Below are 24,253 nucleotides of genomic sequence, written 5' to 3'. Positions count from 1 at the left end.
AGGGGGCAGAAAACACCAAGGCGGACTACCTCAGTCGAAACAGGCTATGACAAGGGGAATGGTCGTTAAACAAGGACATATTCAACATGATAACAAAAGCATGGGGCGTACCCCAAATAGATCTGTTTGCCACAAGAGACAGCAGACAGGTAAAGAGATTTGCTTCCCTGAACCTCATGGATCACCCAGACATGTTGGACTCTCTTCACCATCCTTGGAGCTTCAAGCTAGCGTACGCTTTCCCTCCAATGTCTCTGATACCTCTAGTGATCAGGAAGATCAGGAGGGACCAAGCCAGAGTAATCCTGATTGCGCCCTTCTGGCCAAAAAGACCATGGTTCTCATGTCTGTTTATACCGTTCCACGTTTGGTAAAATGGATAAAGCAGTTCTATTCTTCGGGTCAGTACGATAACAGCGATACCTCATTTATATCATTTTTTTTATGTTTTGGCGCTTTTATACGATATATTTTTTCTCTAAAATAGTTTTTTTTTGCATCGCTGTAGTCTGAGGACTATAACTTTTATTTTTTCTTTGATGACTCTGTATGGCGGCTCATTTTTTGGGGGACAAGATGGCGTTTTGAGTGGTACCATGGTTATTTATATCCATCTTTTTGTTTGGCGGTATGATAATAAAGCGTTGTTTTCTGCCTCGCTTTTTTATTTTTTACGGTGTTCACTGAAGGGGTTAACTAGTGGGACAGTTTTATAGGTCGGGTCGTTACGGACGCGGCGATACTAAATATGTGTACTTTTATTGTTTTTTTATTTAAAGAAATGTATTTATAGGAAAAATATATATATTTTTTTTGGGGGGAGGGGATTTTTTTTTTTTTTGGGGGGGGCATCATGTTATAGTGTAAGATCGCTGATCTGACACTTTGCAGTGCACTGTGTCAGATCAGCGATCTGACGTGCACTCCTGGAGGCTTCCCGGCGCCTTCTCTGAGCAGTCGCTGTGAAGCCACCTCCCTGCAGGACCCGGATGCAGCCCCGTGGCCATTTTGGATCCAGGCCTGCTGCAGGAAGGAGGAGGTAAGAGACCCTCGCAGCAACGTAATCACATCGTGTTGCTCCGGGGGTCTCAGGGAAGCACGCAGGGATCCCCCTCCCTGCTTGATGCCTCCCTATACCGCCGAAACACTGCGATTATGTTTGATTGCAGTGTGTCGGGGGCTAATGTGCCAGGGGTGGTCCCTGACCGCTACTGGCACATAGTGCCGGATGTCAGCTGCAATAGTCAGCTGCCACCCGGCCGCGATCCCCCCGTGAGTGTGGCCGATCGCTATGCCGTACTATCCCGTCGGTGGGCATACGGGCCCACCCCACCTCGACGGGATAGTACGTCTAATGTCAGAAAGGGGTTAACCACATGTACAGTATTGCCAGTCAATACATACCAATCAGTAAATCAAATGTGATTACATAAATCAGGGTTATGTGCACTTCGGGAAGCTTCAGTAGATGACATGTTGGAATGGCAGGCAGCAGTCAAGTAAAGAGAGCAGATAAGAAAAATTTTACTTGTTAAAGGGAACCTGTCACCCCTCCCCCCCCCGGCATTTTTAACTAAAAGAGCCACCTTGTGCAGCACTAATGCTGCATTCCGTGAAGGTGGCTCTTTTTTTGGGGGTCCCATCCACCGCTGCAATATCACCTTTTATAATTTTGCCTGCCATACCTTTAGTCTGTCGGGGAGGCACGTCTTTTCTCCCCGGACGCAAGCGCCTCTGTGACCCACGTCCTCTGCCTCCGCTGTAAGTTTCCATCATGTGATGTGAGTCAAAGGGCAGAGCAAACTGTGCATGCCCGAAAAAGGAAGTTACAGCGCAGGCAAAACGACGCATGCAAACTGATGCAAACACATGTTCCTGCGTACACCATGTTAAAGGTAGGTACACATGACTCATCTATGCGGATCATATGTTGCGCACAGATATGCAAATGAGAAACCGGCCTACATCGGCCGCGCTTAGTAACCCGATATTTACCCTGGTTACCATTGTAAATGTAAAAAAAACAAACAAAAAACACTACATACTTACATTCCGGTGTCTGTCGCGTCTCCCGGCGTCAGCTTCCCTGCACTGTGTCAGCGCCGGCCGTAAAGCAGAGCACAGCGGTGACGTCACCGCTCTGCTTTACGGCCGGCGCTTACACAGTGCAGGGAAGCTGACGCCGGGGGACGCGACAGACACCGGAATGTAAGTATGTAGTGTTTTTTTTTTTTTTTACATTTACAATGGTAACCAGGGTAAACATGGGGTCACTAAGCGCGGCCCTGCGCTTAGTAACCCGATGTTTACCCTGGTTACCCGGGGACTTCGGCATCGTTGGGCGCTGGAGAGCTGTCTGTGTGACAGCTCTCCAGCGACCACACAACAACTAAAACAGCGACGCTGCAGCGATCGGCATCGTTGTCTATATCGCTGCAGCGTCGCTTAGGCTACGTTCACATTAGCGTTTCCCGACGCAGCGTCGGGAAACGCTGCGGCGATGCATGCATCATGCGCCCCTATATTTAACATGGGGGGCGCATGGACATGCGTTGCGCTGCGTTGTGCGACACATGCATTTTTTTTGCCGCAAGCGTTGGGCGCAGAAAACGCAACAAGTTGCATTTTTTTTTGCGTCCAAATTTCGGCAAAAAAGGACGCATGTGTCGCAAAACGCAGCGTTTTAGCGTGCGTTTTGGTGCGTGAACGTAGCCTTAATGTGACGGTACCTTAAGACTGAAGTCAGAATTCCTGGGTAGATCTGAATCCCTCTCTAAAAAGTCTAATTTTATGGGTAGGTAAAACCTGTTAGCGTTTCCTTCATTACTTAATAGATCTTAGAAAAATACTAAGGAGAAAGGTCAGAAAATGTGTAAAAAATAAATAAATGGAGAAACGACATAAAACAAGACCCCTCAGGTTTACAAAACTCCAGCGAAAAGGAGAGTTGCCTGAAATGTGTTCTATTGGAAAAACGTAAGTTCTTAAACCCCCAGAAAAAAAAAAGCAGTGTGAACAGTGCAGGAGCCGCATGGTCTGCGGAGGAGCCTGCCGTCTGCTGAGGAGCCTGCCGTCTGCGGAGGAGCCGCACGGTCTGCTGAGGAGCCTGCCGTCTGCTGAGGAGCGGCGCGTTCTGCTGAGGAGCCTGCCGTCTGCTGAGGAGCCGCGCGGTCTGCTGAGGAGCCTGCCGTCTGCGGAGGAGCCGCGCGGTCTGCTGAGGAGCCTGCCGTCTGCTGAGGAGCCGCACGGTCTGCGGAGGAGCCTGCCGTCTGCCGAGGAGCCTGCCGTCTGCTGAGGAGCCTGCCATCTGCGGAGGAGCCTGCCGTCTGCGGAGGAGCCACGCGGTCTGCTGAGGAGCCTGCCGTCTGCGGAGGAGCCGCGCGGCCTGCGGAGGAGCCTGCCGTCTGCTGAGGAGCGGCGCGTTCTGCTGAGAAGCCTGCCGTCTGCTGAGGAGCCGCGCGGTCTGCTGAGGAGCCTGCCGTCTGCTGAGGAGCGGCGCGTTCTGCTGAGGAGCCTGCCGTCTGCTGAGGAGCCTGCCGTCTGCGGAGGAGCCGCGCGGTCTGCTGAGGAGCCTGCCGTCTGCTGAGGAGCGGCGCGTTCTGCTGAGGAGCCTGCCGGCTCACACACCAGCAGTCCGGTCATAGCCAGCGAGCCGAGGGCGCCAGCAGAGCCCGCCACCAGAGGGCGCTGTGCCCCGTACTGAGGCCTGCTCCCCGTCCTCCAGCCACACGTCGCTCCTCTCCTTAATGTGACGTTACCTTAAGACTGAAGTCAGAATTCCTGGGTAGATCTGAATCCCTCTCTAAAAAGTCTAATTTTATGGGTAGGTAAAACCTGTTAGCGTTTCCTTCATTACTTAATAGATCTTAGAAAAATACTAAGGAGAAAGGTCAGAAAATGTGTAAAAAATAAATAAATGGAGAAACGACATAAAACAAGACCCCTCAGGTTTACAAAACTCCAGCGAAAAGGAGAGTTGCCTGAAATGTGTTCTATTGGAAAAACGTAAGTTCTTAAACCCCCAGAAAAAAAAAAGCAGTGTGAACAGTGCAGGAGCCGCATGGTCTGCGGAGGAGCCTGCCGTCTGCTGAGGAGCCTGCCGTCTGCGGAGGAGCCGCACGGTCTGCTGAGGAGCCTGCCGTCTGCGGAGGAGCCGCACGGTCTGCTGAGGAGCCTGCCGTCTGCTGAGGAGCGGCGCGTTCTGCTGAGGAGCCTGCCGTCTGCTGAGGAGCCGCACGGTCTGCGGAGGAGCCTGCCGTCTGCCGAGGAGCCTGCCGTCTGCCGAGGAGCCGGCCGTCTGCGGAGGAGCCGCGCGGTCGGCTGAGGAGCCTGCCGTCTGCTGAGGAGCAGCGCGTTCTGCTGAGGAGCCTGCCGTCTGCTGAGGAGCGGCGCGTTCTGCTGAGGAGCCTGCCGTCTGCGGAGGAGCCGGCCGTCTGCGGAGGAGCCGCGCGGTCTGCTGAGGAGCCTGCCATCTGCTGAGGAGCGGCGCGTTCTGCTGAGGAGCCTGCCGTCTGCTGAGGAGCGGCGCGTTCTGCTGAGGAGCCTGCCGTCTGCTGAGGAGCCTGCCGTCTGCTGAGGAGCCGCGCGGTCTGCTGAGGAGCCTGCCGTCTGCTGAGGAGCGGCGCGTTCTGCTGAGGAGCCTGTCGGCTCACACACCAGCAGTCCGGTCATAGCCAGCGAGCCGAGGGCGCCAGCAGAGCCCGCCACCAGAGGGCGCTGTGCCCCGTACTGAGGCCTGCTCCCCGTCCTCCAGCCACACGTCGCTCCTCTCCTTAATGTGACGTTACCTTAAGACTGAAGTCAGAATTCCTGGGTAGATCTGAATCCCTCTCTAAAAAGTCTAATTTTATGGGTAGGTAAAACCTGTTAGCGTTTCCTTCATTACTTAATAGATCTTAGAAAAATACTAAGGAGAAAGGTCAGAAAATGTGTAAAAAATAAATAAATGGAGAAACGACATAAAACAAGACCCCTCAGGTTTACAAAACTCCAGCGAAAAGGAGAGTTGCCTGAAATGTGTTCTATTGGAAAAACGTAAGTTCTTAAACCCCCAGAAAAAAAAAAGCAGTGTGAACAGTGCAGGAGCCGCATGGTCTGCGGAGGAGCCTGCCGTCTGCTGAGGAGCCTGCCGTCTGCGGAGGAGCCGCGCGGTCGGCTGAGGAGCCTGCCGTCTGCAGAGGAGCCGCGCGGTCTGCTGAGGAGCCTGCCGTCTGCTGAGGAGCCGCGCGGTCTGCTGAGGAGCCTGCCGTCTGCGGAGGAGCCTGCCGTCTGCGGAGGAGCCGCGCGGTCTGCTGAGGAGCCTGCCGTCTGCTGAGGAGCGGCGCGTTCTGCTGAGGAGCCTGCCGCCTGCTGAGGAGCCGCGCGGTCTGCTGAGGAGCCTGCCGTCTGCTGAGGAGCCGCGCGGTCTGCTGAGGAGCCTGCCGTCTGCGGAGGAGCCTGCCGTCTGCGGAGGAGCCGCGCGGTCTGCTGAGGAGCCTGCCGTCTGCTGAGGAGCGGCGCGTTCTGCTGAGGAGCCTGCCGTCTGCTGAGGAGCCGCGCGGTCTGCTGAGGAGCCTGCCGTCTGCTGAGGAGCCGCGCGGTCTGCTGAGGAGCCTGCCGTCTGCTGAGGAGCGGCGCGTTCTGCTGAGGAGCCTGCCGTCTGCTGAGGAGCCGCGCGGTCTGCTGAGGAGCCTGCCGTCTGCTGAGGAGCCGCGCGGTCTGCTGAGGAGCCTGCCGTCTGCGGAGGAGCCGCGCGGTCTGCTGAGGAGCCTGCCGTCTGCTGAGGAGCGGCGCGTTCTGCTGAGGAGCCTGCCGTCTGCTGAGGAGCCTGCCGTCTGCTGAGGAGCGGCGCGTTCTGCTGAGGAGCCTGCCGTCTGCTGAGGAGCCTGCCGTCTGCTGAGGAGCCTGCCGTCTGCGGAGGAGCCGCGCGGTCTGCTGAGGAGCCTGCCGTCTGCTGAGGAGCGGCGCGTTCTGCTGAGGAGCCTGCCGTCTGCTGAGGAGCCGCGCGGTCTGCTGAGGAGCCTGCCGTCTGCTGAGGAGCCGCGCGGTCTGCTGAGGAGCCTGCCGTCTGCTGAGGAGCGGCGCGTTCTGCTGAGGAGCCTGCCGTCTGCTGAGGAGCCGCGCGGTCTGCTGAGGAGCCTGCCGTCTGCTGAGGAGCCGCGCGGTCTGCTGAGGAGCCTGCCGTCTGCGGAGGAGCCGCGCGGTCTGCTGAGGAGCCTGCCGTCTGCTGAGGAGCGGCGCGTTCTGCTGAGGAGCCTGCCGTCTGCTGAGGAGCCTGCCGTCTGCTGAGGAGCGGCGCGTTCTGCTGAGGAGCCTGCCGTCTGCTGAGGAGCCTGCCGTCTGCTGAGGAGCCTGCCGTCTGCGGAGGAGCCGCGCGGTCTGCTGAGGAGCCTGCCGTCTGCTGAGGAGCGGCGCGTTCTGCTGAGGAGCCTGCCGTCTGCTGAGGAGCCGCGCGGTCTGCTGAGGAGCCTGCCGTCTGCTGAGGAGCCGCGCGGTCTGCTGAGGAGCCTGCCGTCTGCTGAGGAGCGGCGCGTTCTGCTGAGGAGCCTGCCGTCTGCTGAGGAGCCGCGCGGTCTGCTGAGGAGCCTGCCGTCTGCTGAGGAGCCGCGCGGTCTGCTGAGGAGCCTGCCGTCTGCGGAGGAGCCGCGCGGTCTGCTGAGGAGCCTGCCGTCTGCTGAGGAGCGGCGCGTTCTGCTGAGGAGCCTGCCGTCTGCTGAGGAGCCTGCCGTCTGCTGAGGAGCGGCGCGTTCTGCTGAGGAGCCTGCCGTCTGCTGAGGAGCCTGCCGTCTGCTGAGGAGCCTGCCGTCTGCGGAGGAGCCGCGCGGTCTGCTGAGGAGCCTGCCGGCTCACACACCAGCAGTCCGGTCATAGCCAGCGAGCCGAGGGCGCCAGCAGAGCCCGCCACCAGAGGGCGCTGTGCCCCGTACTGAGGCCTGCTCCCCGTCCTCCAGCCACACGTCGCTCTCTCCTCCCAGGGGCATGCAGGGGAGGGGGAGACGGCTGGCTCGGTGACGGTGTGGATGTGAGAGGACAGGAGGAGGGGGAAAGCTGCTGCTGGTGCTCAGCTCATCTTCCCGCTCCCTGGTCAGAAGGAGGCAGCACTGCTCGTCTACTCCCCTCCTCCAGGGACAGCAGGCTGTGGAAATCCTGTTCGCAAAGCTGTTCCTACAATGGCGACCCTGAAGCAGTCCCCATCCCTGTATGTTCCTGCCTTGTAATGGTCACTATCCCGCCGGAAATAGTGGATTACTGAGAGCAAAGAAGCGGCCGAGCCCAGAGCACACAGGGCTGCCCGTATACGGTACGCAGGACTCCTGCACTCAGAGGTAAGGCTGCAGCACAAAGGGCTCCACACTGCCGGCAGGGGCACACTGGAGAGAGGACTGGGGCAGAGCTCTCAATACAAGGGAGGGGAACAAAGATGTCAGAGGCACAGCAGGGGGTTCACCTGAGCCCCTGCCTGGTCCTGAGCCCCCCCTCTAACCTGGACCCGAGCCGCCCTACCTGTTCCCGAGCCCCCCCTCTAACCTGTTCCCGAGCCCCCCCTCTAACCTGTTCCCGAGCCCCCCCTCTAACCTGTTCCCGAGCCTCCCTACCTGTTCCCGAGCCCCCCCTCTAACCTGTTCCCGAGCCTCCCTACCTGTTCCTGAGCCCCCCCAACCTGGACCGAGACCCTACTTGAACATGCACTCCAGGATCTCAGGGATCTACATAGTGGAAATCCCCTAATCTCATGCCCTCGTCTTGCACTATACTAATAACAATGCCATTCATGCAGGGACTACACAATGGTTCTGCTTCCGCACATACTGGACCCCCATCCGTGTCCCTACAGAATCCTCTGGGGTATAGACCCACCAATGTGACGTGTGATGACTAACGATAGCCGATATAGGGCTGGGATCACTGGGCTTATACAGGGACTGCTGGGATTTCTGCCCTTCTACTGCGAAAACCCAGAGTCTTTGTAATCTGATTATTTCCATCACTGGGCCCTGGAGGAAGGTGTGAATGTGAGGAACACTGACATAAAGGAGGGTTTATGGCTTCTGCATTTAGGGCCAGATTCATCATTGGCATTTTTTTTGCTCCCAGTCACTTTTCTTCTTTTGTTTTGTAGTAGTCACTGATGCTTTTTTGCACTAAATTCATCAAGACATGGTTAGTGAATTTGGCACAGAGTAAAATGCCATTTATTCTTGTCTTTAAGTGTTTTTTTTTGCAACTGTATAGCGCAAAATGTCACACAACCCTTCAAAAATAAATATATTGTATGTTAGTCTTCAACTGCGACAAAATAAAAAAAAAAATCCACCAAAAACCTTACTAAGGTAAGGACAGGGGCGAGATACGCCACAGATGCAGAAGTCGTCTTTCTTGACTCTGTCTAACACATCTGGAGTTGTCGAGGACAAATTAAAAAGTCATAAAAGAAAAAAAGACTATAAATCATGGCACAAATCATATAAAGACTAAGGCTCAAGTTACTCCAGAAAGCTGGGGAAACGGCAAAGAGAAATCGGGGCCGTAGTGTGTTCTGCACGTGTCCCCAAACGTCGATCTGCAGTGTATATCCAAGTCTGTGTGCATAAGGGATATAGTGGTTTCTCACACAGTACATTTATGGCTTATTGATTGAAATGCCACAATCTCCTGTTGTGGGGCCAAGCATTGAGATCACAACTAGTAATGCTCGAGTCCCCGCACCTATATGTCTCGCTGATGCTGTAGACATCACCTGTTAGGTAATTCCTGTATGTTGCGGCTGTCGGACAGCCAGGAGACATGCAGCCATGGGGACTCGAACAGATTATCCGAGCACGCCAAAGTCACTTGGTCAGCACCCGATCATGCTTGCTCATCACTAATCACAACCGGTCCCTGGCAAGTCTTCGCAGGCTATGGCTAACTGCCCTCCACAAATTCAGAACACTGGACTCCCATTCTTTGCATTATTGAAGGTCCCAGCTGCTTAATCCCTATCGGTCGGATATTTATCATAAATTAACTATTTTTAAGGGTAAAAGCGCCCCCAAGATTCCCAAATTGACATTTACAAATTCATGAGAGAATATCAGACTGATAAGATGCAGAATTGGCTTTACCAGTGAGTCTGTCCATGATCAGATGCCAGGACAGTGGGTAGCATTGAGGTTCGCCACTCTGGATGAAGGGATTTTTATAGGGGATCCCTCCCACAACACATTATTACTTCCATATGCCCTGTTAGGTGATGTGAAGGGGGAGGTGCAGTCCTACTAACCGCACCATTTCCATGACTTGGTAAAACCCACTGATGGATATTATACCTGTACAATGTGTTGTGTGCAGGTGACGCTTGCGCTAAATTACTGAGGTCACACATAGGTGATCATACACACTCAGGCTGCTTCTTTGTATGATGGAAAGTTCTGCAACATTCTTTATTTTTCATTGACTTATCATTTTATTATCTCTTTTTGCTGTCAGTGAATAGAAAGATTATATTACACTTAGGGTATGTACACACGTAGAATGGTCCACTGCGGATTTGATAAATCCGCATTGCAAAACCGCTGTGGTTTTTACTGCGGATTTATCGCGTTTTCTATTGCGGATCCGCTGCGGTTTTACATCCGCAGTTTTCTAATGGAGCAGGTGTAAAAACGCTGCAGATTCCACACAAAGAATTGACATGCTGCGGAAAATAAAACGCTGCGTTTCTGTGCGTTTTTTTTCTACAGCATGGGCACAGCGTTTTTGGTTTCCCATAGGTTTACATTGTACTGTAAACTCATGGGAAACTGCTGCGGATCCGCAGCTGCGGAAACGAATCGGATCCGCAGCAAAATCCGCAACGTGTGCACATACCCTTAGGTGCAGTCACACTAGCAGTATTTGGTCAGTATTTTACATCAGTATTTGTAAGCCAAAACCAGGAGTGGGTGATAAATGCAGAAGTGGTGCATATGTTTCTATTATACTTTTCCTCTATTTGTTCCACTCCTGGTTTTGGCTACAAATATTGATGTAAAATACTGACCAAATACTGCTAGTGTGATGGCAGCCTTAGGGTATGTGCACACGTTGTGGATTTTGCTGCGGATTTTTCCACAGCGGATTTGGAAAATCCGCAGTGCAAAACCACTGCGGTTTTCACTGCGGATTTTCACGCGGTTTCTTCTGCGGATTCCTCTGCGGGTTTTCAACTGTACTTTCCTTTTGGTGCAGATTGGAATCCGCAGAAAGAAGTGACATGCTACTTCTTTTTTTCCGCAGCGTTTCCGCGCGGAATTTTCCGCAGCATGTGCACTGCGGTTTTTGTTTTCCATAGGTTAACATTGTACTGTACACCGCATGGAAAACTGCTGCGGATCCGCAGCGTCAAATCCGCTGCGGATCTGCAGCAAAAACCACAACGTGTGTACATACCCTTATACTTCTCACTTGTATCCTGTCTAGTCAGTCCTGTGTGAGATGAATACATCTCACTTGTGTAATTCTGGAGCCTGGGCTGTTTCCTGGCCATTGCCTAGACTGGACATGCTTGTATCTGCTTGCTGCAAGAAATATTTACATTTCATGTGTGAACAATACCTAAATAGAGCAGAGAAAATCAGTGTTTATTCAGATTCCTGATTTCAGGTTTGTAACTTTCAGCCACCAAAACCTAAGAATATTGTATTTTTAGAAACTCTTTTCAGAATATTCCATTATAAGTTATTTTAAGCCTCTTTTTATTGTAGAAAATGTAAAGGGGCCAACTGAATCCACAATAGCGGTAATGTGTATAGATTTCACCTTTGTGATCTACACCGAGGGCTCGAGGGGAGAGCCCTACAGGAGCATGTCTTCATGACTTGTTCATTCCATCACATAAGCGTCTGCATATATTAGAGCGCCTGGATAAGCTCTTATGCAGCTTAACCGGTGTCCCCAATGTTATTACTGAAGGGCAGGCTCATTGTACTAAAGTATAGGATCCTCTAATAAACACTGAGGAAACTGTTAGGCTATGTTCTCATGCAGTGTTTTTTATGCAGACAAAACCTGTTCATTTAGCATTAAAAATACTCTCAAAACACCAGTTTTTTGCTGTTTTTTTTCTTGTTTGGGGTTTTTTTATGGGTGCAGATTACACTTGAGCTTTGTTTACACATTGTCTCTTCAGAGAGGAAGAGGACTAGAACTCTAGTGCCATCTATGAGAAGTAGCAATTCTAAAAGTCAGTATCGACTCTCCAAGGAGCCTTGTCACATACATGACTTAGGATAAAAGGCAAAACCCAAATCTCATTTAGCAGACACGGTGTTTTGGGGTATTGCCCGTCATCAGTGCAAAGTGTGATATGTGGTTTGGCTGGGTGAGAGGCATCTAATCGGGATCAAAGGGGTAACGTTTCTCCTTGTGGAGAGTGACATGTTAAGCATGCTGAGGTGAGGAGACTTTTAAGCCGCAGTTCTCCTCTGGGAAATATTCAAATTGTCTCTTCAGAGAGGAAGGTATCAGCTTTTGCAGTGCTTTTGGTGCAAAAACCTAAGGAAGTTAAATTCTGCTTTTTTGAGGAGCTAGTAAACGTTATCAGCATGCACATGAGACAACAAAATCCTTTTTGTAAGCAGCCTCTTTGCCACGTGAGCAGGTTTTTCCTGCTAAAAAAAGTGCAGCAAAAACACAGCGTGTGAACGTAGCCTTAGGGTATGTGTCCACCTTCAGGATAGCCGGCGGTATCGTCGGAGCGGCTTTGCCGCTCTGCGCTAAGCCCCGCCCCCTTCTGGGACGCGATGATGCCGGATGTGTTCATAGCACACATCCGGGATCATCGCACCCATCGCATAGGGTCCTGTGCTATATCTTGCGTCGCCGCAAGATATACGGACATGCGCGCAGCATGTCCGGAGTTGCAGGGCCGCCGCGTGCGTGTTACCACACATAGTGGAGACGGGATTTCATTAAATTCCCTCCACTATGCTGTAACATCTGGACGCTGCGTGTTTGACGCTGCGTCTCTATGCAGCGTCAAACACGCAGCGTTTACTGCACGTGGACACATACCCTTAGGGTGTTTTTCCATGCTGCAGAAATTTCATGCCATCGGCTCTAATTTTTTTGAAGGTTCAAGGCTTGCGTGGATTTTCTATTTCTATATTTAGTTTGGACTTTTTAATGTAATGTTGATGTTTTATATTTATTTATTGAGCATAGATTAATCCTTTTGCTTCGACCTATACTGGTTACTTTCCATATAATTTACTACTTTATAATCATTTATCATACCGATTGTATTTTGTGCTTGGCAAAGTGTTGATCACACTGTCCCTCTAATGGGGTATGTTTTTTAGCTTTCTTTTGATTATTTGAGTTTTTTTGTATATAATAAGTAAATAAAGTTTTGTTTTTGACTAATAAAGTAATATGTAATCATTCTTTTTGGATTATTATTGTTTGATCGCAATTGAAGTTTTATATAGGTTTTCATAGACTCTAATGGTATCTATGGGGAAAAAATGGATAGAACACGGAAGGTGAAAAATGGACGTCTGAATAAGGCCTAAGGATACATTCACAAGAACACATTTTTTTGTCCATATAAAAAAAATGAACCTCACACAGGCAGCACACTGACCAATGTTAGTGAATGGGTACAATGATTCTCTACATGGACCAGTGGTCTGTGGGAATAAAATCTCAGCATGTGTTAGTCTTGTCTGACTTACAGACCAGGTACATGGGGCTAGTCACTTATGCATTTTACGGACTTAACTGGTATGATTAACTCAGCAGCCATGTGAACTCATCCTTACTCACCTCATGGTTGCTGCACATATACTCCTATATTCTGCAGCAAAAAAAGTACATGCCTTAAGCACCATTTTTGCTTTTTTTTCTCAATTTTACTGCTGGAGTGGTATTACTTACGGTATATACATTCTTTGTCTCTAGTAATATACTTACGAGCAACCATCTCTTCTCAGCGCTGCTCAAGTCATCTTCATTGCATTATGTCATTTTCATATCTGATATGTCACTTTATGTGGGAATAGCCTTTTAAAGGGAATCTGTCACCCCAAAAATGGCCTATAAACTAAGGCCACCCACTGGCATCAGGGACTTATCTATAGCATTCTGTAATGCTGTAGATAAGCCCCAAATGTATCCTGAAAGATAAGAAAAACAGGTTATATTATACTCACCCAGGGGCGGTCCCGCTGCGGTCCGGTCCGATGGGCGTCGCAGTCCGGGTCCAGCGCCTCCCATCTTCATACGATGTCGTCCTTTTCTTTTCTTCCTGTCGCGGCTCCTGCGCAGGTGTACTTTGTCTGCCCTGTTGAGGGCAGAGCAAAGTACTACAGTGCTCAGGCGCCGGGAAAGGTGAGTATAATATAACTTGTTTTTCTTATCTTTCAGGTTACATCGGGGCTTATCTATAGCATTACAGAATGCTGTAGATAAGCCCCTGATGCCAGTGGCCTTAAGGTACCGTCACACTAAGCGACGCTGCAGCGATACCGACAACGATGTCGATCGCTGCAGCGTCGCTGTTTGGTCACTGGAGAGCTGTCACACAGACAGCTCTCCAGCGACCAACGATGCCGGTAACCAGGGTAAACATCGGGTTACTAAGCGCAGGGCCGCGCTTAGTAACCCGATGTTTACCCTGGTTACCATCGTAAAAGTAAAAAAAACAAACACTACATATTTACCTTCAGCTGTCTGTCCCCGGCGCTCTGCTTCCTGCACTGACTGTGAGCACAGCGGCCGGAAAGCAGAGCGGTGCCGTCACCGCTGTGCTTTCCGGCTGACCAGCGCTCACAGTCAGTGCAGGAAGCAGAGCGTCGGGGACAGACAGCGGAAGGTAAGTATGTAGTGTTTGTTTTTTTTACTTTTACGATGGTAACCAGGGTAAACATCGGGTTACTAAGCGCGGCCCTGCGCTTAGTAACCCGATGTTTACCCTGGTTACCAGTGAAGACATCGCTGAATCGGCGTCACACAGGCCGATTCAGCGATGTCTGCGGGGAGTCCAGCGACGAAATAAAGTTCTGGACTTTCTGCAGCAACCAACGACATCACAGCAGGATCCTGATCGCTGCTGCTTGTCAAACTGAACGATATCGCTAGCCAGGACGCTGCAACGTCACGGATCGCTAGCGATATCGTCCAGTGTGACGGTACCTTTAGTTTATAGGCCATTTTTGGGGTGACAGATTACCTTTAAAGCTTTTTCTGAACCTATTATATATTTAATATTGGTCAATACATTCTGTGTATTCGATTTTTGCTCAGTTCGTCCATTTTTACCATCCCGTTTCATTTATTCTATATGAAACAAAAAAAACATGATGTGGGTTTCCCAAGTTTCCTCTCGGCAACTGCTCCTTGAAAAAAATGGACTGTCCTCTGACTCTATGAAAAAAGGGATCTTTGTTTGCTAAAAGTTTGTTGTCCTTGGGAAAGTTCACCAGCACACATACAACAAACGGGAGTGAGAGTTCTTCACATGTCCATGTATTTTTGCAGACCAACTTGATCAAACTCCAATGCAAGTCTATTGGTAAAGGTACCTTCACACTAAACGATATCGCTAGCGATCCATGAAGTTGCAGCGTCCTGGCTAGCGATATCGTTCAGTGTGACACGCATCATCGATCAGGATCCTGCTGTGATGTCGTCGGTCGGGGCTAGAAGGCCAGAACTTTCTTTGGTCGCTGGCTCTCCCGCTGACATCGCTGAATCGGCGTGTGTGACACCGATTCAGCGATGTCTTCGCTGGTAACCAGGGTAAACATTGGGTTACTAAGCGCAGGGCCGCGCTTAGTAACCCAATGTTTACCCTGGATACCATCCTAAAAGTAAAAAAAACAAACGCTTCATACTTACCTTCGGCTGTCTGTCCTCGGCGCTGTGCTTTCCTGCACTCACTGAGCACAGCGGCCGGAAAGCAGAGCGGTGACGTCACGGCTCTGCTTTCCGGCCGCTGTGCTCACAGCCAGTACAGAGAAGCAGAGCGCCGGGGACAGACAGCGGAAGGTAAGTATGTAGTGTTTGTTTTTTTTACTTTTAGGATGGTGACCAGGGTAAACATTGGGTTACTAAGTGCGGCCCTGCGCTTAGTAACCCGATGTTTACCCTGGTTACCGGCATCGTTGGTCGCTGGAGAGCTGTCTGTGTGACAGCTCTCCAGCGACCAAACAGCGACGCTGCAGCGATCCGGATCGATGTCTGGATCGCTGCAGCGTCGTTTAGTGTGAAGGTACCTTAAGTGAAAAAGCACTAAAATGCCATCCATGTGCTGGTTTGATTGGAGATACCGAAATCAGGCTTTTTTGCATACAAGAAAAACTGATAAAACTCTGGTGGTAGAAACTGACACACTGACCAAATACGGATGAGAATCTGACCCAAAATACCGATCACCGAGTTTTTTTGTGTACAAGAAAAATAGGACAAATATAGATATTTATGTCACTCAAAATCATGAATAATTGACATTTACCTTGTATGTACTTTATGTTGCCAGAATTTATTTATTTTTTTAGACCTTGCATCTCTTAAGGTACCTTCACACTAAACGACGCTGCAGCGTCGCTGTTTGGTCGCTGGAGAGCTGTCACACAGACAGCTCTCCAGCGACCAACGATGCCGGTAACCAGGGTAAACATCGGGTTACTAAGCGCAGGGCTGCGCTTAGTAACCCGATGTTTACCCTGGTTACCATCCTAAAAGTAAAAAAAACAAACGCTTCATACTTACCTTCCGCTGTCTGTCCCCGGCGCTCTGCTTCTCTGTACTGGCTGTGAGCACAGCGGCCGGAAAGCAGAGCGGTGACGTCACCGCTGTGCTTTCCGGCCGCTGTGCTCACAGTGAGTGCAGGAAAGCACAGCGCCAGAGGACAGACAGCTGAAGGTAAGTATGAAGCGTTTGTTTTTTTAACTTTTAGGATGGTAACCAGGGTAAACATCGGGTTACTAAGCGCGGCCCTGCGCTTAGTAACCCGATGTTTACCCTGGTTACCAGCGAAGACATCGCTGAATCGGCATCACACACGCTGATTCAGCGATGTGAGCAGGAGAGCCAGCGACCAAATAAAGTTCTGGCCTTCTAGCCCCGACCAACGACATCACAGCAGGATTCTGATCGCTGCTGCGTGTCAAGCTGAACGATATTGCTAGCCAGGACGCTGCAACGTCACGGATCGCTAGCGATATCGTTTAGTGTGAAGGTACCTTTAGTTCTTTGCAGACCTCCATATGTGATAAAGGGACTTTGTATTGACTGGGGAATCTTAGGGATTAAATGACTGGGGTTAGAAATTTACAGAAAGCTCTTCCCAGTTTGGGTTTAAAGCTATTGTGGAGATATATTTGGATTATGGCTCATTCAGACGTCTGTTTTGATGTACGAATTCTATATTCATGGATAGAACTTGTATCTTTTATACTATATAGGACTGTTCACATGTCCGAGTATTTTTGTGGACTGAGCGATCCAAACCAAATCAGAGACGTGTTCGATTTAGATCTGGCTGAGGGACCAAACTGCAAGTCTGTGGATCTCTGAAAAAATCAGACAGTGGTCTGATGCCACGTATATGCTGTCTTACTTTTGCTGACTGCGAGGAGAAGCTTGAGAAACTTCATTCTTTTTTTTTCATTTGCATATGAGAAAAAACTGATGAAGTTCTGATGGTAAAAACTGACATACTGGCCAAACTCTGATGAAAATCTGATTCACAATACTGATGAAACTAGAGACTTTTTTTGCATACCCTACAACAGAGTCGTGACACAGCCCTTGAAATGGACATCATCTGTCAGGTGCTTTACCGGAGTTAACACAAAGTGAGATGAATAAATGACAAATTATATTTTTCCCCTTAAATTTTGCTTTAATCTCATTTTTTTTTTCATTTTAATTATAGGTAATAGAAAATGGAGCACACAATGTATTATGCTATTTCTACTGTACATGGCAATACCCCATATGAACAGTGCTGATTGAGCACACGGTAGGGCAAGCCCTGTGTTTTGGTGCGCACATTTGGCTGGAATAGATTGCCATGTTGCATTTGCAGAGACCCTGAAGTGCCAAAATAGAAGAATCCACCCCACCCACATTTGACTCCATTTTGTAACATACATCTAGTTATGTGGTGAACATCCTGAACCCACAGGTGTTTCACAGAATTTCCATATGGTATTATTTTACTTGGGCGCTGAGAAATTAATTGTGCTATAGCCAATGTTGGGCATATTGCCTTATTGAGAGCATTCCTAGGCATGCTGATTGATTCGCTTTATATGCTATTTTACCTGACTAACCTGGGTCATACTCATGAATTATTGAAGTCATATCTATCTACTATATAATTGTCTAAGGGTCACTTCTGTCTGTCTGTCTGTCTTTCTGTCTGTCTGTCTGTCACGGATATTCATTGGTCGCAGCCTCTGTCTGTCATGGAAATCCAAGTCGCTGATTGGTCGTGGGCGTTTTGCCATGACCAATCAGCGACGGGCACAGTCCGGCGGCAAAATGGCCGCTCCTTCCTCCCCGCAGTCAGTGCCCGCTCCATACTCCCCTCCAGTCAGCCCTCACACAGGGTTAATGGCAGCATTAATGGACCGCATTATGCCGCGGTGTAACGCACTCCATTAACGCAGCTATTAACCCTGTGTGACCAACTTTTTACTATTGATGCTGCGTATGCAGCATCAATAGTAAAACGATCTAATGTTAAAAATAATAATAATAATAAAAAAAGGTTATTCTCATCCTCAGACGTGGCGTGCTGTCCTCGGCAGTGCAAGCGGCAGGGGTTCCGGTGCCAAGGATGCTATGCGAGAAGGACCTTCCATGATGTCACGGTCATGTGACCGCGACGTCATCACAGGTCCTGCGCTCATACCAACCCTGGGACCGGAAGCTGCCGAGTGCACCGCACATAGGTGCCAGGACTTTTAGGGGCCTTTGGAAGGTGAGTATATGTTTATTTTTTATTTTAAGTTTTTTTTTAACCACGCATATAGTGCCCACATTGCTATATACCGTATATACTCGAGTATAAGCCGAGAAATTTTTTGGGCTGAAAGTGCCCCTCTCGGCTTATACTCGAGTCAAGGTGGGTGGCAGGGTCAGGGGGTGAGGGCGCTGAGGCATACTTACCTGCTTCCAGCGATCCTGGCGCTCCCTCTGCCGTCCCACGGTCTTCGGTGCTGCAGTTCTTCCACTGTTCAGCGGTCACGTGGGACCGCTCATTAGAGAAATGAATAAGCGGCTCCACCTCCCATAGGGGTGGAGCCGCATATTCATTTCTCTAATCAGCGGTGCCGGTGACCGCTGATAGAGGAAGAAGCTGCGGCACCGAAGACCGCTGTCCGGGAGAAGGAGCCGGACGCCGGGAGCAGGTAAGTATCGCATATTTACCTGTCCACGTTCCAGCCGCCGGTCGCCGCTCCATCTTCCCGGCGTCTATCTGCACTGACTGTGCAGGTCAGAGGGCGCGATGATGCATATAGAGTGCGCGGCGCCCTCTGATCAGTCAGTGCGGAGAGACGCCGGGACCGGAGGCTGGGAGCTGCAAGCAAGAGAGGTGAGTATGGCTTTTTTTTTTTTTATTGCAGCAGCAGCAGCAATGGCACAGATTTATGTGGAGCATCTATGGGGAAATATGAACGGTGCAGAGCACTATATGGGGCACAGCTATGGGGCAATATGAACGGTGCAGAGCACTATATGGGGCACAGCTATGGGGAAATATGAACGGTGCAGAGCACTATATGGCACAGCTATGGGGAAATATGAACGGTGCAGAGCAATATATGGCACAGCTATGGGGCAATAATGAACGGTGCAGAGCACTATATGGCACAGCTATGGGGCAATAATGAACGGTGCAGAGCACTATATGGGGCACAGCTATGGGGAAATATGAACGTGCAGAGCACTATATGGAGCACAGCTATGGGGCAATATGAACGGTGCAGAGCACTATATGGGGCACAGCTATGGGGCAATATGAATGGTGCAGAGCACTATATGGCACAGCTATGGGGAAATATGAACGGAGCAGAGCACTATATGGCAGCGCTATGGGGCTATATGAACGGTGCAGAGCACTATATGGCACAGCTATGGGGCAATATGAACGGTGCAGAGCACTATATGGCACAGCTATGGGGAAATATGAACGGTGCAGAGCACTATATGGCAGAGCTATGGGGCAATATGAACGGTGCAGAGCACTATATGGCAGAGCTATGGGGAAATATGAACGGTGCAGAGCACTATATGGCAGAGCTATGGGGCAATAATGAACGGTGCAGACCACTATATGGCACAGCTATGGGGCAATATGAACAGTGCAGAGCACTATATGGCACAGCTATGGGGAAATATGAACGGTGCAGAGCACTATATGACACAGCTATGGGGAAATATGAACGGTGCAGAGCACTATATGGCACAGCTATGGGGAAATATGAACGGTGCAGAGCACTATATGGCACAGCTATGGGGAAATATGAACGGTGCAGAGCACTATATGGCATAGCTATGGGGAAATATGAACGGTGCAGAGTACTATATGGCACAGCTATGGGGCAATAATGAACGGTGCAGAGCACTATATGGCACAGCTATGGGGCAAGAATGATCTATTTTTATTTTTGAAATTCACCGGTAAATGCTGCATTTCCACCCTAGGCTTATACTCGAGTCAATAAGTTTTCCCAGTTTTTTGTGGCAAAATTAGGGGGGTCGGCTTATACTCGGGTCGGCTTATACTCGAGTATATACGGTACTACGTGGGCTGTGTTACATACTGCGTGGGCTGCGTTATATACTACATGGCTGCTATGTACTACATGGGCAGTGTTATATACTATGTGGGCAATGTTATATACTGCGTGGGCTGTGTTATATACTACATGGCTGCAATATACTACTTGGGCAGTGTTATATACTGTGTGGGCTGCGTTATATACTACATGGCTGCTATATACTACGTGGGCAGTGTTATATACTATGTAGGCAGTATTATATACTGTGTGATACTGTGTGGGCTGCGTTATATACTACATGGCTGCTATATACTACGTGGGCAGTGTTATATACTATGTGGGCAGTATTATATACTGTGTGATACTGTGTGGGCTGCGTTATATACTACATGGCTGCTATATACTACGTGGGCAGTGTTATATACTATGTGGGCAGTATTATATACTGTGTGATACTGTGTGGGCTGCGTTATATACTGCATGGCTGCTATATACTACGTGGCCAGTGTTATATACTATGTGGGCAATGTTATATACTGCGTGGGCTGTGTTATATACTGCGTGGCCACTGTTACATACTGCGTGGCCTGTATTAACGCATCGGGTATTCAAGAATATGTCGTGGCCTGTGCTATATACAATGTGGCTGCTATATACATACATATTCTAGAATACCCGATGCGTTAGAATCGGGCCACCATCTAGTCTACTATATAATTGTCTAAAGATCACTTCCGTCTTTCTGTCCTTCTGTCTGTCTGTCCTGTCTGTCACGGATATTCATTGGTCGCGGCCTCTGTCTGTCATGGAATCCAAGTCGCTGATTGGTCTCGCCAGCTGCCTGTCATGGCTGCCGCGACCAATCAGCGACGGCCACAGTCCGATTAGTCCCTCCTTACCCCCCTGCAGTCGGTGCCCCGGCGCCCGCTCCATACTCCCCGCAGTCACCGCTCACACAGGGTTAATGCCAGTGGTAACGGACAGCGTTATGCCGCGGGTAACTCATTCCGTTACCGCCGCTATTAACCCTGTGTGTCCCCAACTTTTTACTACTGATGCTACCTATGCAGCGTCAATAATAAAAGGATCTAATGTTAAAAATAATAAAAAAATATAAAATCATTATATACTCACCTTCCGCCGCATTTCCCGCTCCTCGCAACGCTCCGGTAACCGTTCCATGTAAGCGGCAGGTTCCGGTGGCAAGGATGGTATGCGACAAGGACCTGCCATGACGTCACGGTCATGTGACTTCGACTTCATCATAGGTCCTGCGCGCCTGCACGAGAAGGACCTGCCATGACGTCACGGTCATGTGACCGCGACGTCATCACGGGTCCTGCGCTACCAACCCTCGGACCAGAAGCTGCCGAGTGCACCGCACACAGGCGACATGACAGCAAGGGCTCCCTCGGAAGGTGAGTATATGTTTATTTTTTATTTTTTAACCTGTGACATACGTGGCTGGGCAATATACTATGTGGCTCTGTGCTGTATACTACGTCGCTGTGCAATATACTACGTAACTGGGCAATATACTACGTGGCTGGGCAATATACTATGTGGCTCTGTGCTGTATACTACGTCACTGGGCAATATACTACGTAACTGGGCAATATACTATGTGGCTGGGCAATATACTACGTCACTGGGCAATATTCTACGTGACTGGGCAGTATACTACGTGACTGGGCAATATACTACGTGCCTGGGCAATAAACTACGTGGTTGGGCAATAAACCTTGTGGCTGGGCAATATACTACGTGGGCTGTGCAATATACTACGTGGACATGCATATTCTAGAATACCCGATGCGTTAGAATCAGGCCACCATCTAGTATATATATATTCGTCTAAGGTCTATTTCCGTCCGTTTGTCTGTAACGGAAATCCTGCGTGGCTGATTGGTCGGCCGCGACCAATCTGCGATATTGGGGCAGGATTTAAACACCGCTTCACTTTTTAGTATTGATGCTGCCTATGCAGCATCAATAGTAAAAAGATATAATGTTCAAAATAATAATATTTTAAAAATTGTGATATTCTAACTTTCCGGCGTCCCCACGAGCTTTTCCCGCTCCTCACGATGCTCCGGTCCCAGTAATGCTTTGCGGTAATGACACCAGATGATGTAGCGGTCTCGCGAGACTGCTACATCATCACGGGTTATTACCGCAAAGCATCACTGGCAACGGACCTGGCGGGAGCATCGCTAAAGGCCTGGGCTGGATCTGGGGGCCGCCGTAAGGTGAGTATATAACTATTTTTTATTTTAATTATTTTTTTAACAGGGAAATGGTGCCCACACTGCTATATACTATGTGGCTGTGTTATATACTGCGTGGGCTGTGCTATATACTACATGGGCTGTGCTATGTACTACGTGGGCTGTGTTATATGCTACGTGGTCTGTTATATACTACATGGGCTGTGCTATATGCTATGTGGCTGTGCTATATGCTATCTGGCTGTGCTATATGCTACGTGGCTGTGCTATATGCTACGTGGGCTGTTATATACCACGTGGGCTGTGTTATATGCTACGTGACTGTGCTATATACTACGTGGCTGTGCTATATGCTATGTGGCCTGTGCTATATGCTACGTGGTTGTGCTATATGCTACGTGTGCTGTGTTATATACTATGTGGGTTGTGTTATATGCTACGTGGCTGTGCTATATTTCTCTGCTGAATCTGTGCATCATGAATCGTGGTATGTGTTAAGGGGGGGGGGGGGGGCCACTGAAACTCTTTCACCCGGAGCCCTCAAAAACCTGGAGCCGGCCCTGGCTTCACTGATTGGTCGCGCCTGGCCGCGCGCGACCAGTCAGTGACAGGCGCAGTCCAGTTGTGATTTGGCGCGGGATTTGAACCATGCTTCGCTGATTGGTCGCGCCCGGCCGGCCGAATCCTGTGTGTTCATTGCATTATTCTTAAATCTTCATAAATAAACTACATTCATATTCTAGAATACCCGATGCGTTAGAATCGGGCCTCCATCTAGTTATCTATATGCTGCTTCACAGGGCTTGTCACCCTTTTATTGGTGATTAATGTTTGTAGTCATGTTCTGGACTTTTTAATTGTTTTTAACTTTTTGTGTAGCTTGTATCAATAAAGAATTTATTTACATAATTTTGTTGGTGATCCCTTCGTATATAGCATGTCTTTTTCTTCTTCCTCTACTAGTTGTTTTCATTTGCTATAGGTGATCCCATAGATTTTTTTATAGTGGTGCCATCTGACCCTTTTCTACATTATAGGTTTTGGGTGTGTGCGAATTCCCCTCAGTCTCCTACTTTGGTTTTACCTCATTCTCCGCTCCCCGGTGTTTACCTCTGTTTGTGAGAGTATATTTGTATGATTGGTATTTTCCTTTATCCCTTGTCTGGCTGGTGTATTATGATACATTACTACTTCCCCCTTCCCTGGGTGATGCAAGGGTAGTCCCATCCAATATTGATTTAATGTGTAGTTCTCTTTTTTATTACGGTAATTCAGTCTGCATTTTCTTAATATTTTATTTTTATTAATTAACATTTCTTTTTTTTTTTTTTTTTTTTTTAAACGCATTCTTACTTTGCAACATTTTTTTTTCCAAACTTGCCAAGACTTTTTGTACAGTATATATGAAAAGTCAGGGAGGGAATGTCTAACCATTGTAGTCTTCTTCCAAAAGTTTTATAAGTATTACTTGAATTCCCCCTTCAGTCTATCTGGCAATGTAATGTTTAAATTGGACCTCAATGAAGCATATGGTAGCCAAATTGCTTTCCCCCTCCCTTTTTCGTCCCAAATGTAAATTATCCTTTGAACAGCTAAGACTTTAAACAGGCAACACCCTAAAACAAATTACTGTAGCAATAGCTCTGTATTATGACTTTCATCAGGCAGTACTTACCTTGTCATGTTTTTCATGTACTTGCAATTCTATCTTGTGCTACAATGGCTCAATTTGATAATTCTTGTGAAGAAAATATATTTATCCCAAAAAGCGCAGTAGGGTTTAGCAAGGTGAACATTTTTTCCTCTGACTAGTGGTATGGCATATATGCCTGGAAAATCTGCTGATTTGGTGAATGTATTTACACGTCGGGTTTCTTTTCAGGATCATGGATCTATATAGTTTAATGGAACTATTCAAACGATGGATCCATATGTCCATTCCTTTAACTTCATGCAATAAAATAGAAAGAACATATACATCCGCACCGCTGTAATTAGTTAGACCCTTATGCCACTCATAAACTGTAACTCTATGCCGCATATAGCCTTAAAAACGCCAGAGTATTTCAACTGGGGTGCTGCTATTACCACAGTTCCTTTAACTTCAGTCCATAAAAAAAGGACAACGGAAGACATCCATTCTCCATTTTTTTTTTAGTGGATCCAATGTTAAGGGTCAGTTTAGATGGAAAGTATCACTGAGCAACCCCTAAAAGCACTCATTCACTGCCTGCGCAGTCTATAAAGGCTTCGGACAAAGTGACGCTCCCATTGTTATATTATAGATAT

At 48.9% G+C, this 24,253-nt stretch overlaps 1 protein-coding gene across 5 annotated transcripts in view; it reads left to right on the top strand.

Annotated features, from left to right (window-relative positions):
* The first annotated feature begins 6,894 nt into the window (after positions 1-6,894).
* FARP1 (FERM, ARH/RhoGEF and pleckstrin domain protein 1) overlaps positions 6,895-24,253 on the top strand; it is a 323,139-nt gene continuing 305,780 nt past the window's right edge. For all 5 annotated transcript variants that reach the window (XM_069758006.1, XM_069758005.1, XM_069758004.1 and 2 more), the window contains exon 1: positions 6,895-7,304. The gene's annotated coding sequence lies outside the window, so the exon portion shown is untranslated. The remainder of the gene's footprint in view (positions 7,305-24,253) is intronic.

The sequence above is a fragment of the Ranitomeya imitator genome, chromosome 3, assembly GCF_032444005.1.
Source record: "Ranitomeya imitator isolate aRanImi1 chromosome 3, aRanImi1.pri, whole genome shotgun sequence".
Classification (NCBI taxonomy): Eukaryota; Metazoa; Chordata; class Amphibia; order Anura; family Dendrobatidae; genus Ranitomeya; species Ranitomeya imitator.
Note: the sequence above shows the minus strand (reverse complement) of the source record. Positions and strands in the feature narration are given on the sequence as shown.